The following is a 13,619-nucleotide window of genomic DNA, read 5'->3' as shown; positions in this document are numbered from 1 at the left end:
AATGTGCCTATGTACAGGGTCAAGCAGGAGTTTCTAAGCTACAAGTTACAGCAGCAGGGAAATAGAAGCAATGTGGAGTCAGACATGCTAAGTTTCTCCCTGTTACAATTCCCCAGTATCAATGTTCCATTCCATAATCTTGTGGGATCAGGGAAAAGGGAACATCATCTCTCATCTGACTACTTCCTGTTGGAGAGGGTCAAACGGGGCGACTGTGGAATAGAACAATTTGACTAGACTTGTGAAACATTCATTAGTGTCTCCTTTTGCCATTAGGGTCTTAGAAGTAACCATAGGCATTTCTCCCCCTAAAATCGAATGAATTCTGTTAGGAATCCAGGAAAAGAGCCCTGAGAAGCAGTTTCCCATTCTGATTCACGTTCCAAGTTTTGTTGGAGCCACGTGGCCTGTTGTCTAATTTTGTCAATACAGGTTCTTACTTCCGAGGGAGAGTTAATATAAGTGCAGCAGGTGGTGTATCACATGGATAATTAATAAAGAGGCATTTCTAAGGGAACAAAAGAAAAACACAGGTTGGAGCAAATTATAAATCTAGCATCTGAGTCCTGCCAATAAGAGGATTTTTTAAAAAAAGATTTCATTTATTTATTTATTTGAGAAAGAGAGAGAGAAAGAGAGTATACACGAGCAGTGGGGAGGGGCAGAGGAAGAGGGAGAAGCAGACTCCCTGCTGAGCAGGGAGCCCGATGTGGGACTTGATCCCAGGACCCCGGGATCATGACCTGAGCCAAAGGCAGACACTTAACTGACTGAGCCACCCAGGTGCCCCCAGTAAGAGGATTTTAGATGTTGGGCTCCAAGCATCCTCAGATGGAGTGGATGCAGGCAGCCATAAATCTGGTAGATTTTTCTGGTTTGTAGTTCAATGTCTTTGGTAATCCTTCTGAGTGGCCCATAGAGCAAAGGGAGCTATTGTGACAATTTCTCTGATGTTTCTCTCAAGTTGTCCAGCTTCAGTTTGCAGGGCTTTAGGAAAGACAGCAGTTTTAGTTCTCAATAATTTCAAGAGAATGAGAGAAAATTAGAAATAATATTATATATATATATATATATGCCACACCTTCTTTATCCATTCGTCTGTTGATGGACATCTAGACTCTTTGCATAGTTTGGCTATCGTGGACATTGCTGCTATAAACATCGGGGTGCACATACCCCTTTGTATCACTACATTTGTATCTTTGGAGTAAATATCCAGTAGTGCAATTGCTGGGTCATAGGGTAGCTCTATTTTCAACTTTCTGAGGAACTTCCATGCTGTTTTCCAGAGTGGGTGCATCAGCTTGCATTCCCACCAACAGTGTAGGATGGTTCCTCTTTCTCCGCATCCTCGCCAACATCCGTTGTTCCTGACTTATTAATTTTAGCCATTCTGACTGGTGTGAGGTGGTATCTCATTGAGGTTTTGATTTGTAATTCCCTGATGCTGAGTGATGTTGAACACTTTTTCATGTGTCTGTTGGCCATTTGGATCAAAAAGACTTTATTTAGAATTTGAATTTTTGGTAAGTTTGTTAAAAATAACAGAAAGTTAAAACAATCAGAAAGTTTAAAACACATGCCTAAATAAGATTACAGATCACTATAAAACCTAATGTTTAATTATCTGTTTAATCAAGGTGGCAATAAAAGATTCTACAGGTTCTCTGGTTGTTAGCAAAACTTAGGTCCTTTAGTATTGAGAAGATTCCATTTTCTTAACTAATCAAAGACCTGATAAAGACAAAACACAGAAACTTTGTTTTTTGGGGCAGAAAAAAAAACAAAAAACCTTTGTTCATAATTTCTTACAAGAGCAGACCAACAGTCCAAGAAAACTTTGTCATCTTAACAGAGAGAAAAATCAAATTCCAATCTCAAACTAGGGTACTTTTTCTTTTTCTTTTTCTTTTTTAGAGAGAGGGAGTGAATGAGCACACAAGGTGATGGGGGGAGCAGAGGGAGAGAGTGAATCATAAGCAGTCTCCCTGCCCAGTTTGAGCCCAAGGCAGGGCTGGATCTCACACCCTGAAATCGTGACCTGAGCCAAAATCAAGAGTCAGACACTTAACCAACTGAGCCACCCAGGTGACCCACAAGTTTTTCATTTAGATTTTTTTCATAAGCTTTCCCTCTCTAAACAATCAGTCTCATTTTAGGACAAAATTACTTCCCTCACCCCAACCAAAAATGTATTCTCATTCTTATTGCTTTCTTATAAACCTCCTACTTTCTCTACATACAAAGTTTCCCTCCTTATCATTTCCAGCAGTCTCAGTTACATTTAGTAGAATTTTAACTTTTAAAACCATGGTCTCCAGTGAAAGCTAAGTAGTAACCAATTGTGAACTATTACACCAGAATTCCTTAGAATTCTGGTAAATTTAAAATTGGCAAACTTATGGATATATTTCATACTTTCTAGAAATGTGTATTTTCTTAGTATAACTTTCAATAAAGCATAAAACATGTTTACTAGCAGACCCAAACTTATCTTTAGTGTCTCTGTAATAAGAAGCCCAAAGCAGATAAATCTATGTTCAGTAATGCATGTTTCAGTATTTTATCTTATTTGAAAAAAGACTTAAATATCCAATGAATTCAATTCAATTTACCATTTAACCTAGCAAAACTTCAAAGTTTCAGGTTACCAAAGATTTTTTTTTTAAAGATTTTATTTATTTATTTGAGAGACAGAGAGAATGAGAGAGAAAGCACATGAGATGGGGGGAGGGTCAGAGGGAGAAGCAGACTCCCTGCTGAGCAGGGAGCCCGATGCGGGACTCGATCCAGGGACTCCAGGATCATGACCTGAGCTGAAGGCAGTCGCTTAACCAACTGAGCCACCCAGGCGCCCTCAGGTTACCAAAGATTTTGAAGCTATTTAAAGTTTTACCTATAAAGCTTTTTATTTATTTAACATTTTTGCTCTTAACAATTATCCATGAAAACTTTGTGAGACAGAAAAAAATCAACCACCATTTTAAGTCAGTTTTGCTGACAAATTGCAACAAAGACAACATGAGCTTATTTGAGATTTAGTAAACCTTGGTAGAATAAGTTTTATTTTTAATGGTAATAATTCTAAAGACACAGCTATTTTAATTAAATCAACACCTTTGAATTTTATTATTTTTTTAAAGATTTTATTTATTTATTTGCAAGAGAGAGAATGAGAGATAGAGAGCACGAGAGGGAAGAGGGTCAGAGGGAGAAGCAGACTCCCCGCCGAGCAGGGAGCCCGATGCAGGACTCGATCCCGTGACTCCAGGATCATGACCCGAGCCGAAGGCAGTCGCCCAACCAACTGAGCCACCCAGGCGCCCAACACCTTTGAATTTTAGTTTACCAAAACATCATCCCAGATTATGTGAACTTGAAAGACATTTGGTTATAAATAAAATCTTAAAAAAAAATAGAAAACATTTGGTTAGTTTCTGTCTTTCTGAGTTTTAAAATGCCCAATTTTTGTAAGTGCTTGCCTTTAAACCAATTACATAGAGCTCCTTTCAGCCTAGATGTCCATCAACAGATGAATGGATAAGAAGATGTGGTATATATATACAATGGAATATTATGCAGCCATCAAAAAAAGAACTCTTGGGGTGCCTGGGTGGCTCAGTCATTAAGCGTCTGCTTTCGGCTCAGTTCATGATCCCACGGTCCTGGGATTGAGCCCCGCATTGGGCTCCCTGCTCTGCAGGAAGCTTGCTTCTCCCTCCTCCACTCCCCTTGCTTGTGTTCCCTCTCTCACTGTGTCTCTGTCAAATAAATAAATAAAATCTTAAAAAAAAAAAAAAAGAAAGAACTGCTTTAAAAAAAAATGAACTTTTGCCATTTGCAACGACGTGGATGGAACTAGAGGGTATTATGTTAAGTGAAATAAATCAATCAGAGAAAGACAACTATCATATGATCTCACTGATATGAGGAATTTGACAAACAAGACAGAGGATTATAGGGGAAGGGAGGGAAAATGAAACAAGAGGAAACCAGAGAGGGAGACAAATCATGAGACTCTTTTTTTTTTTTTAAGATTTTATTTATTTATTTGACAGAGAGAGAGAGAGAGAGAGACAGAGAGAGAGGGGACACAAGCGGGGGAATGGGAGAAGGAGGGAGAAGCAGGCTTCCCGCGGAGCAGGGAGCCTGATGCAGGGCTCTATCCCAGGACACCGGGATGCTCAACGACTGAGCCACTCAGGTGCCCCAAACCATAAGAGACTCTTAATCTCAGGAAACAAACTGAGGGTTGCTGGAGTGGTGGGGGGTGGGGGGTGGGAAGGATGGGGTGGCTGGGTGATGGACATTGGGGAGGGTATATGCTCTGGTGAGCACTGTGAATTGTGTAAGACTGTTGAATCACAGACCTGTACCTCTGAAACAAATAATACATTATATGTTAATAAAAAATAAAAAATAAAACCTTTAAAAAAATAAAAATAAATAGAGCTCCTTTCTAAATTAATTTTGAGGAATACCGTCTGGAGGTAGAGAAAATATCTCATGTTTACAGCACATATGGGCACATAAACACAAACAAGATGTAAACAAAATCTAGCCTTGTTTCAGTAGTATTTGTGAAGAGGACATTAAAGACCCAATTTCCAAATATCTTTTTCACAAAACAAATCTAATTGCAAGATAACAATTTATGGATCCATTAATTAGTCATCTCCCATTTTCCAACTAGCACAGGGCTGGTTTTGTCCAAAGATACCAAAAGCTGCAGCAACAAACAAAATGAAGCCCAGAGTAGCTCTGTGAGTATTCATTCCTCACCCAAAGTCGCACTTTCACCAACTGAACTCAACAGCTTCCTACACAAGCTAAGAGAGCCAAATCCAAACCCCCTATTTGGAGGTAACCAAACGGGAGGACGAAAATAAGAGTCACTGGTATTTGTGGAGATCACTGAAGGCCCAATTTCCAAATATCTCCCTTTTACAAAGCAGATCTAACGTGGCAAGTCTTGTCCAACATACCAAAAGCTGCAGCCACAAACAAACCAAATGCAAATGAACCGGTTCACAAACAAATCAGGTAAAATTCTAACGAGGATTCACCTCACCAACAGGGTACCCTGGACAAATGCAAGCAAAGTCACTTCTCCCCAAGGAAAAGCCCAAACACAGGGAAGGGAGTTGTGCATGCAAGAACGACTTACCCTACTTCTAGGTCTGTGGACTTGTAGAAATTTGTTGAATTCTTGCCCCAACAGCCTGGTGCAGGGGCAGCCAGTAAAAGAAGTCAAGTCAAAGAAGCCCCTGGAACAAATTGTCCTGGTAGTTGCTAGGGACTTACCTGAAGAATTTCTGAGGCCTGGCCATGAGCTGGCTTGCTAAATTTGTAATGGAGTCCAAGCTTGTCAAGAACCAAGGAAAGCAAAGCAAACCAAGTCGATGGCAGACTACTGTTCCAAAGAACCATCTCCCCCAGCCCCCAGCATGAAAGTCAAGCTTCTTTTATGTTAGGAAGAGAGGGAGGGAGGGGAGTTTTTCAGAAAACATTCATCATGTTTATAATATTTCCCATTGAGGTTTTTCCTTAAAGATGCCAACACATTTTAAAATTAAGTATATGTGTGGGGCATCTGGGTGGCTCAGTCGGAAGAGCAGGCAACTCTTGATCTAGGGGTCATGAGTTGGAGCCCCACATTGGGTGTAGAGATTACTTAAATATTTTAAAAAATAAAAATGAAGTATATGTGCTCATACAGGATAAAAACAAAAGAAAAACAGCTATTAAATATATAGGTTGCTCCCATTTGGAGATATACAAAGAAGAATGATTTGTACAAAAACACATATTATGTATAGACTATTTGGGAAGATTCATCAAATCCTCTAAAAGGCCCCCACTTCCTGAATGAGCACAAAGAGAGAAGATGCTACTGAGAACTTGTCTGCTGCTTGTGAGCCTGTGGAAGCTGAGAATTACAGAATGAGTTTGTGAATTAGAAAACAGACACCAGGGGGAGCCTGGGTGGCTCAGTTGGTTAAGCGACTGCCTTCGGCTCAGGTCATGATCCTGGAGTTCCGGGATCGAGTCCCACGTCGGGCTCCCTGCTCAGCGGGGAGTCTGCTTCTCCCTCTGACCCTCCTCCCTCTCATGCTTTCTGTCTCTCATTCTCTCGTTCTCAAATAAATAAATAAAATCTTAAAAAAAAAAGAAAAAAGAAAACAGACACCAGGACAGTTTCTGGAAACACCTCCTTTAAAGGGCTGAAGATGGGGCATCTGAGTGGCTTATTCGGTTAAGTCTGCCTCTGGCTCAGGTCATGATCCTGGGGTCCTGGGATCTAGTCCCACATTAGGCTCCCTGCTCAGTGGGGAGTCTGCTTCTCCCTCTCCCTCTGCTACTCCCCCCTGCTTGTGTGCTCTCTCTCTCTGTGTCAAATAAATAAATAAAATCCTTAAAAATAAACAAATAAAGGGCTGGAGCTACTAAAATAGGCTGAGAAAGAGTAGGCCAAGACTACTCAGCAAGTCATGCATCTCACTAATTGATAAAAACAAGATGAGGACTTTTCTTTTTTTTTTTAAATGTTTTATTTATTTATTTATGAGAGTCAGAGAGAGAGAGGCAGAGGCAGAGGGAGAAGCAGGCTCCCCGCCGAGCAGGGAGCGCCCGATGCGGGACTCGATGCGGGACTCGATGTGGGACTCGATGCGAGACTCAATCCCAGGACCCCGGGATCATGACCTAAGCCGAAGGCAGACGCCCAACCATCTGAGCCACCCAGGCGCCCCAAGATGAGGACTTTTCAAAGCATTCGGTGGAGCGAGAAACCAGATCACTGATGGAATTAGAGAGGAGGTTAAGTGCAGCGTGGAGGGAGGTGGGAACAAAGGATAATGAAATCTAGCCTGTGCCCAGAAGATGCAATCAGAGAGGAAGATGGCAAGTGTCAGGAGTCTATCATTTCCCTGAGGATTCGGGCCGCAGGTGAGCGGGGACTCAGGGAAGGGACCAGAATGAGGGGCACAGCAGAGCGGGAGCAAGGGGGAGCAAGCGGCGGACTAGGGACTGGCGTGACAGGTGACCAGCGTGGGCGGCTCTCCGCGGTGGGTGCGGGCGGTAATGCGGGAAGTGACCGAGTTGGACTGGTCTGGGAGGCTTCAGACAGGTCGGGCAGTGCCCGTTGGGTTCATTTGCAAAAGCTTTTCTAGGCAGCAGAGTGGATAATTTAGTGGGCTCAGCGAAGGAGGCAGCAAGGGGAGGGGACGGCTTCAGCTGTGGGTGTCTGTGCTGCTCACCTGGACCACACCTGAGGGAGGTGTGGGAACGTCCCAGGGGCTTCTGCATGAGGACCTGCTGGGTGCCAGACCCCATGCTCATTGTTGTTCCATCTCATCAGTGAACTTTCCAATCAGTGAACTTTGGTGACGGTATTATAGATGTGTGATTACTTAACTGAAGATCAGTTAGATATTTGCTGAGTTTTCATATGGACACATACACACACAATTTCTTTTTATGTTGTGATCAACTGTATGGAATTTGTTTTGGTGATAATCGCCGGAGTTTAGGTGTCCCAGGGACTTTAACATGATTTTATCCAATATTGATCTAATTTTGAGGACAGTGTTAAGAATAATCAGGAAATCTATAATTAAGGAAGAGAATTACAAACAGTGGAATTCAATGTCACACCAAATTCTTATCATTTAAAACCAAAATATTCAAGAGGTTTATCTCTGTATTTATGCTTCCACACAAATAAAAAGGGAAGATGGGGAGAGTTACCCTTGTTCATGTGTCCCCAGAAGGGCTGGAGATCAAAGAGTCAGCCTTGGATGACACGGGTGGTGTGACATAAGGCCTAGACTCAAACCCTCATAACATACAGGCAGATAAAATCCTACTGACTGCCTGGATCTTTCCTCAGCCTCAATCTGGGAGATTTCTGCGGGGTTAGAGGCGTGGCGGCAGGGAAGGTGGTGGATTTGGAGTGGAAAGAGAATGTGGGCAAATCTGGATCGCAGAGAAGAGGACTGCAGGGATCAGAAGACTTTGAGATGGAGGGAAAGCTCAAAGGAGGTAGTAGAAGTTGCCTTGGCTAAAATGGGGAAGATTAGCCTTTAGGGGAAAAAAAAGCTTTAATTATAGAATGGTTCACTTACCTATAATAGTAGGAAGAAATCATAATGGGGCGCCTGGGCGGCTCAGTCCTTAAGCGTCTGCCTTCGGCTCAGGTCATGGTCCCAGGGTCCTGGGATCGAGTCCCACATCAGGCTCCCTGCTCCGCGGGAAGCCTGCTTCTCCCTCTCCCACTCCCCCTGCTTGTGTTCCCTCTCTCTCTGTCTCTCTCTCTGTCAAATAAATAAATAAAATCTTTAAAAAAAAAAGAAATTATAATGAATCCCCATGTACCAGGACACCACCTGTACAATTATAAATTAATCTCCAATCTACCTATAGCCCCATCAACTCCCTGGAACTATTAATTGGAAGCAAATCCCTAGACATCTTAAGATTTTCATCTGCAGACAATTCCTTATACATCACCTAGAAGATATTTTTTTGTTGTTTTTTAAAAAATATTTATTTTTATTTAAATTCAATTATATCATGTATTATTGGTTTCACAGGTAGAGATCAGTGATTCATCAGTCTTATATAACACCCAGTGCTCATTACAGCACGTGCCCTCCTTCATGTCCATCACCCAGTCAACCCATCCCTCCAGCAACCTTCAGTTTGTTTCCTATGGTTAAGACTCTCTTATGGTTTATCTCCCTCTCCGATTTCGTCTCATTTTATTTTTTCCTCTCTTCCTCTATGATCCTCTGCCTTGTTTCCTAAATTCCACATATCAGTGAGATCATATGGTAATTCTTTCCCTGACTGACTTATTTCACTTAGCATAATACTCTCTAGTTCCATCCATGTCATTGCAAATGGCAAGATTTCATTTTTTAGATGGCTGAGTAGTATTCCATTGTATATATATACCACATCTTCTTTATCCATTCATCTGTCCATGGACATCTGGGCTCTTTCCATAGTTTGCTGCTATAAACATTGGTGTGTAGGTGCCCCTTTGGATCACTACATTTGTATCTTTGGGGTAAATACCCAGTAGTGCAATTGCTGGGTCATAGGGTAGCTCTATTTTCAACTTTTTGAGGAACCTCCATACTGTTCCAGAGTGGCTGCACCAGCTTGCATTCCCGCCAACAGCATAGAAGGGTTCCCCTTTCTCCGCATCCCCGCCAACATCTGTTGTTTCCTGACTTGTTAATTTTTGCCATTCTGACTGGTGTGAGGTGGTATCTCATTTTGTGGTTTTGATTTGTATTTCCCTGATGTTGAATGATGTGGAGCATTTTTTTCATGTCTGTTGGCCATTTTTATGTCTACCTAGAAGATATATTTAATTTTTTAAAATTTATTATTGTTTTTTAAATAGTCTCCATGCCCAACGTGGGACTTGAACTCATGACCCTGAGTCACATGCTCTACTGACTGAGCCAACCAGTCATCCCTAGAAGGTTTTGTTTATTTATTTATTTATTTGACAGAGAGAGACACAGCGAGAGAGGGAACACAAGCAGGGGGAGTGGGAGAGGGAGAAGCAGGCTCCCCGCTGAGTGGGGAGCCGGATGTGGGGCTCGATCCCAGGACCCAGAGACCACAACCCAAGCCAAAGGCAGATGCTTAATGAATGAGCCACCCAGGCGCCCCTAGAAGGTTTTTTTTTTAAATGAAGATGTCTAATACCATTATTGCCACTTAAAATAATTAGCAGTAGGGTTCTTTTCTTTAAATTAGATATCCACCTTGCCAAATTTAATTATATTTTCATCCTATATTTTAAATTTCAGATGAATCATGTCAATAAATTGTAAAATGTTGGCATGTCTTTTAAGTCTGCTTTAATCTCTTAAGTTTCCCTAGGAGACAGAGACTGAAGGGATCTGAAACTTTGAGACAGAGGGAGAATAAGGGTTGTGGCTCAAAGGAGGAAGACAGAAGCTGGCTTGGCTGGCAGGGGGCAGTACCACCCTGAAAACAAGGGTTAGCCTTTTATAAAATGTTTTTTTGTTTGTTTGTTTGTTTTTTAAGATTTTATTTATTTATTTGAGAAAGCGAGAATGAGAGAGAGAGAGCACATGAGAGGGGGGAGGGTCAGAGGGAGAAGCAGACTTCCTGCCGAGCAGGGAGCCCGATGCGGGACTCGATCCTGGGACTCCAGGATCATGACCTGAGCCGAAGGCAGTCGCTTAACCAACTGAGCCACCCAGGCACCCTATAAAATGTTTTTATATAGAACATGCTAAGCTTATAAAATATAAAAATAGTATAATAAACCCAGACGATGGACTCTGAAAAACAAACTGAGGGTTCTCGAGGGGAGGGGGGTGGGGGGATGGGTTAGCCTGGTGATGGGTATTAAGGAGAGCACGTATTGAATAGAGCACTGGGTGTTATATGCAAACAATGAATCATGGAACACTACATCAAAAACTAATGATATAATGTATTGTGATTAACATAACAAAAAATTAAAAAAAAATAGTATAATAAACCCAATGTATTAGTTTCCTGAGGCTGTCATAACCAAATACCACACACCAGCTGACATAAACAACAAAAATGTGTTTTGTCACAATTCTGGGGCCAGAAGTTGAAGATCACGGTGTCAGCAGGTTTGGGTCTCCTGAGTCCTCCTAGGTTTACAAATGGCTTCCTACCTCTGTGTCGGCCTTTCCTGTATGCCTGCCCGTACCTGTATCTCCTTCTCTTACAAGGACACCAGTCATATTGCATTAGGCCTCACCTGAACAGACTCATGTTAACTTAATCATCACTTTATAGACTTTACCACAAAAGAGGGTCACAGGGTTGCCTGGCTGGTCATTAGTTCGAGCCCCACATTGGGTGTAGAGATTAGTTAAAAATAAATAAACTTAAAAATAAAGATAACATAATTTTTTTAAAAAAATAGGGTCACAGTCTGAGGTACTGGGAATTAGGGCTTAAACATGAATTTGGGAGGGCACAATTCGGCCAACATCTCATGTACACATCCACTAAATTATGCCCCCACTCTTCCTACCCCTCATTATTGTGAAGCAAATCCTGTATATCATTGGATTTATATGTAAATATTACACTATGTGTCTTCCAAGTACAGAGTCTCTTCATTAACAAATTCATGTTATTACCCTTTTTAAAAAATCATCAAATATCCACCACCCCAAATAACTACCATTATCTTTTTTTTAAAGTATTTGAATATAGTAAATAAACCTGGTAAAATGTTGTCAATGACATATATGCTCTTTGTCTCTTTAACATATATTCTTATTTTCCTCCTTGTTATTTTCTTGAAGGAACCTGGTGAATTGTCTCAGAGAGTTGCTCATACCTGGATTTTACTAATTGTGTCTCTACATCATTGATTTCTGTTGCTGCCTGGAGTTGTGGCTCTTCCCTAAGAAGAGGATTACAAAGGAAGCTTCCATTTCCAGCCTTTGAGGAAAGGTTAACAAAGTGCCTGAGAGCAGGGACTGACTGGGGGCCGTAACTCCTGGTAGCCGTCACAGAGCTGAAGGGAAAGGAGCAGAGACCGGCTGGAGTGGCCACAGTTTCCTGCAGATCCAGGAAACCTACCTCTACTGGCAGCGTTGGAAGGAACAGAGAGAAGGCTAAAGAGTCGTCAGCTGCTTAATTTTCCTAGCTCCTGAAGATCCAGGCCTTTCTGAAGGGAGACTCCTCACCCAGAAACCCTGAGTACACAATGCCCTTTGCATCCTCCCCAGGCTGAGCTCTAAGCCGAGTCCCGCTGCCCCGTCTGCCTGGATTCCCCGAGAGACCCAGTGACCACGGACTGTGGGCATGGCTTCTGTGGCTCCTGCATCTACCAGTGCTGGGAAGACCCACAGGACATCCTCCCCTGTCCCGTTGGCCTCCACCACTGTCCCGACAGGAACCTCAAGAGGGACATGCAGGGGCACCTGGGTGGCTCAGTTGGTTAAGTGACTGCCTTCGGCTCAGGTCATGATCCTGGAGTCCCGGGATCGAGTCCCACATTGGGCTCCCTGTCTGCTTCTCCCTCTGACCCTCCCCCCTCTCATGTGCGCGCTCTCTCTCTCTCATTCTCGCTCTCTCAAATAAATAAATAAATAAAATCTTAAAAAAAAAAAAGAGGGACATGCAGTTAGGTCACATGACTGACTGATCTTGTCGAGCGGCTTCCCTCCAGGAGGAGCAAGGAGGAGGCTGCGGGAAGAGAAATCCCTGTGTGAGCAGCACAGTCAGGCTCTGGCCCTGGTCCGTGAGAAGGACCTGGAGCTGCTGTGTCCGCAGTGCAAGGTCTCCTGCGGCCACCGGGGCCACCCCCTGACGCCCATCGAGCAAGCTGCAGCTGGCCACGGGAAGCAGCTCCAAAGCTACATCAAGTCCCTGCAGAAGCGGGTTGAAGACGCTGAAAAGGGGTTAAAAATGCAAGTCTCAAATTTATTTGAGTTGAGCCGGAGGGTGGAAAATCAAAAACATAAACTGCACTCTGATTTTGAACAATTTAAGCATTTCTTGGGATAGGAGCAGGGTGCAGTCCATATTAGGTTACTAATTGAAGAGAATCATGTTCAAGAAAAAATAATTGAAAGCAAAAACCAGATGACAGACCACTACTCCACGCTAAGGAGTCTGCTCAGCGAAATAACTAAGAAGTGTTTGCAGACAGACCTAGATTTGCTGACACATATTGAAAGTATCCACAACAGGTATGAACACCTACAACCCCAGCAGCCTTTTCATAAATTAAAGAAGGAGGTATGCAGTCTCCCCCCACAGTATTTGACCTGAAGAAAATGATCAGCACATTTCAGGTAGATTTGACCCTAGATCCCGAAATTGCTCACCACACTCTTCTTATCTCAGGAGACAGGAAAACTGCAACATTTCAAATGATGAAACCAAGTTGTGCTCCGAACATAAAAGTAATCCCCGAACATTTACTTCTTACCCAGCTGTCCTGAGTTGTGAGGGATTTGATGCTGGCAAGCATTTCTAGCAAATAGAGGTAAGAGGCTCAGGGGAATGGTCCTTAGGTGTGTGTAAAGAATACTTCCCCAGAAATGCTTTTCTATCCCCATCCCCAGACAACGGCTGCTGCAAATTCAGTTCTGGACAAGTACATTTGGCGCAGAGGATTCAGGAAACCTCAGACAGATTGGCATTTTTCTGGACTATGAGTTTGGAGAAGTTTCATTTTACAATTTGAGTAATAGATCACATTTATATACATTCAGTGAATTTTTTACAGAAAAACTTATGCATTATTTCTCTATCGGACCTTCTTCAGAATCACTCAATAAGTATAGTCAAAGATGAATCCTGAACCACCTTGTAAACCATCCTATGTGGTCCATTTTCTTCCTATGTTAATAGAAAATGCTTGTAATAAAGAGTCTGAGCTCATTTTTGATGTTTGAAGTTGATGTCTTTTTTTAAAAAGATTTATTTTAGAGAGAAAGTGAGTGGGGGGGAGGGGCAGAGAGAATCCCCAGACTCCCCACTGAGCTCAGAGCCCAACTCAAGGCTTGATTTCATGACCCTGAGACCATGACCTGAGCCAAAAGCAAGAGCCCAATGCTCAACCGACT

General features: G+C 42.5%; 1 pseudogene; it reads left to right on the top strand.

Moving 5' to 3' along the window:
• Positions 1-6,857: 6,857 nt before the first annotated feature.
• LOC148164841 (tripartite motif-containing protein 75-like) lies at positions 6,858-13,347 on the top strand (annotated as a pseudogene).
• The last annotated feature ends 272 nt before the right edge of the window (positions 13,348-13,619 follow it).

This window comes from Eumetopias jubatus, unplaced genomic scaffold (assembly GCF_037043125.1).
Source record: "Eumetopias jubatus isolate StellerSeaLion01/CBP00866 unplaced genomic scaffold, mEumJub1_p1.0 scaffold_2, whole genome shotgun sequence".
Lineage (NCBI taxonomy): Eukaryota > Metazoa > Chordata > Mammalia > Carnivora > Otariidae > Eumetopias > Eumetopias jubatus.
Note: the sequence above shows the minus strand (reverse complement) of the source record. Positions and strands in the feature narration are given on the sequence as shown.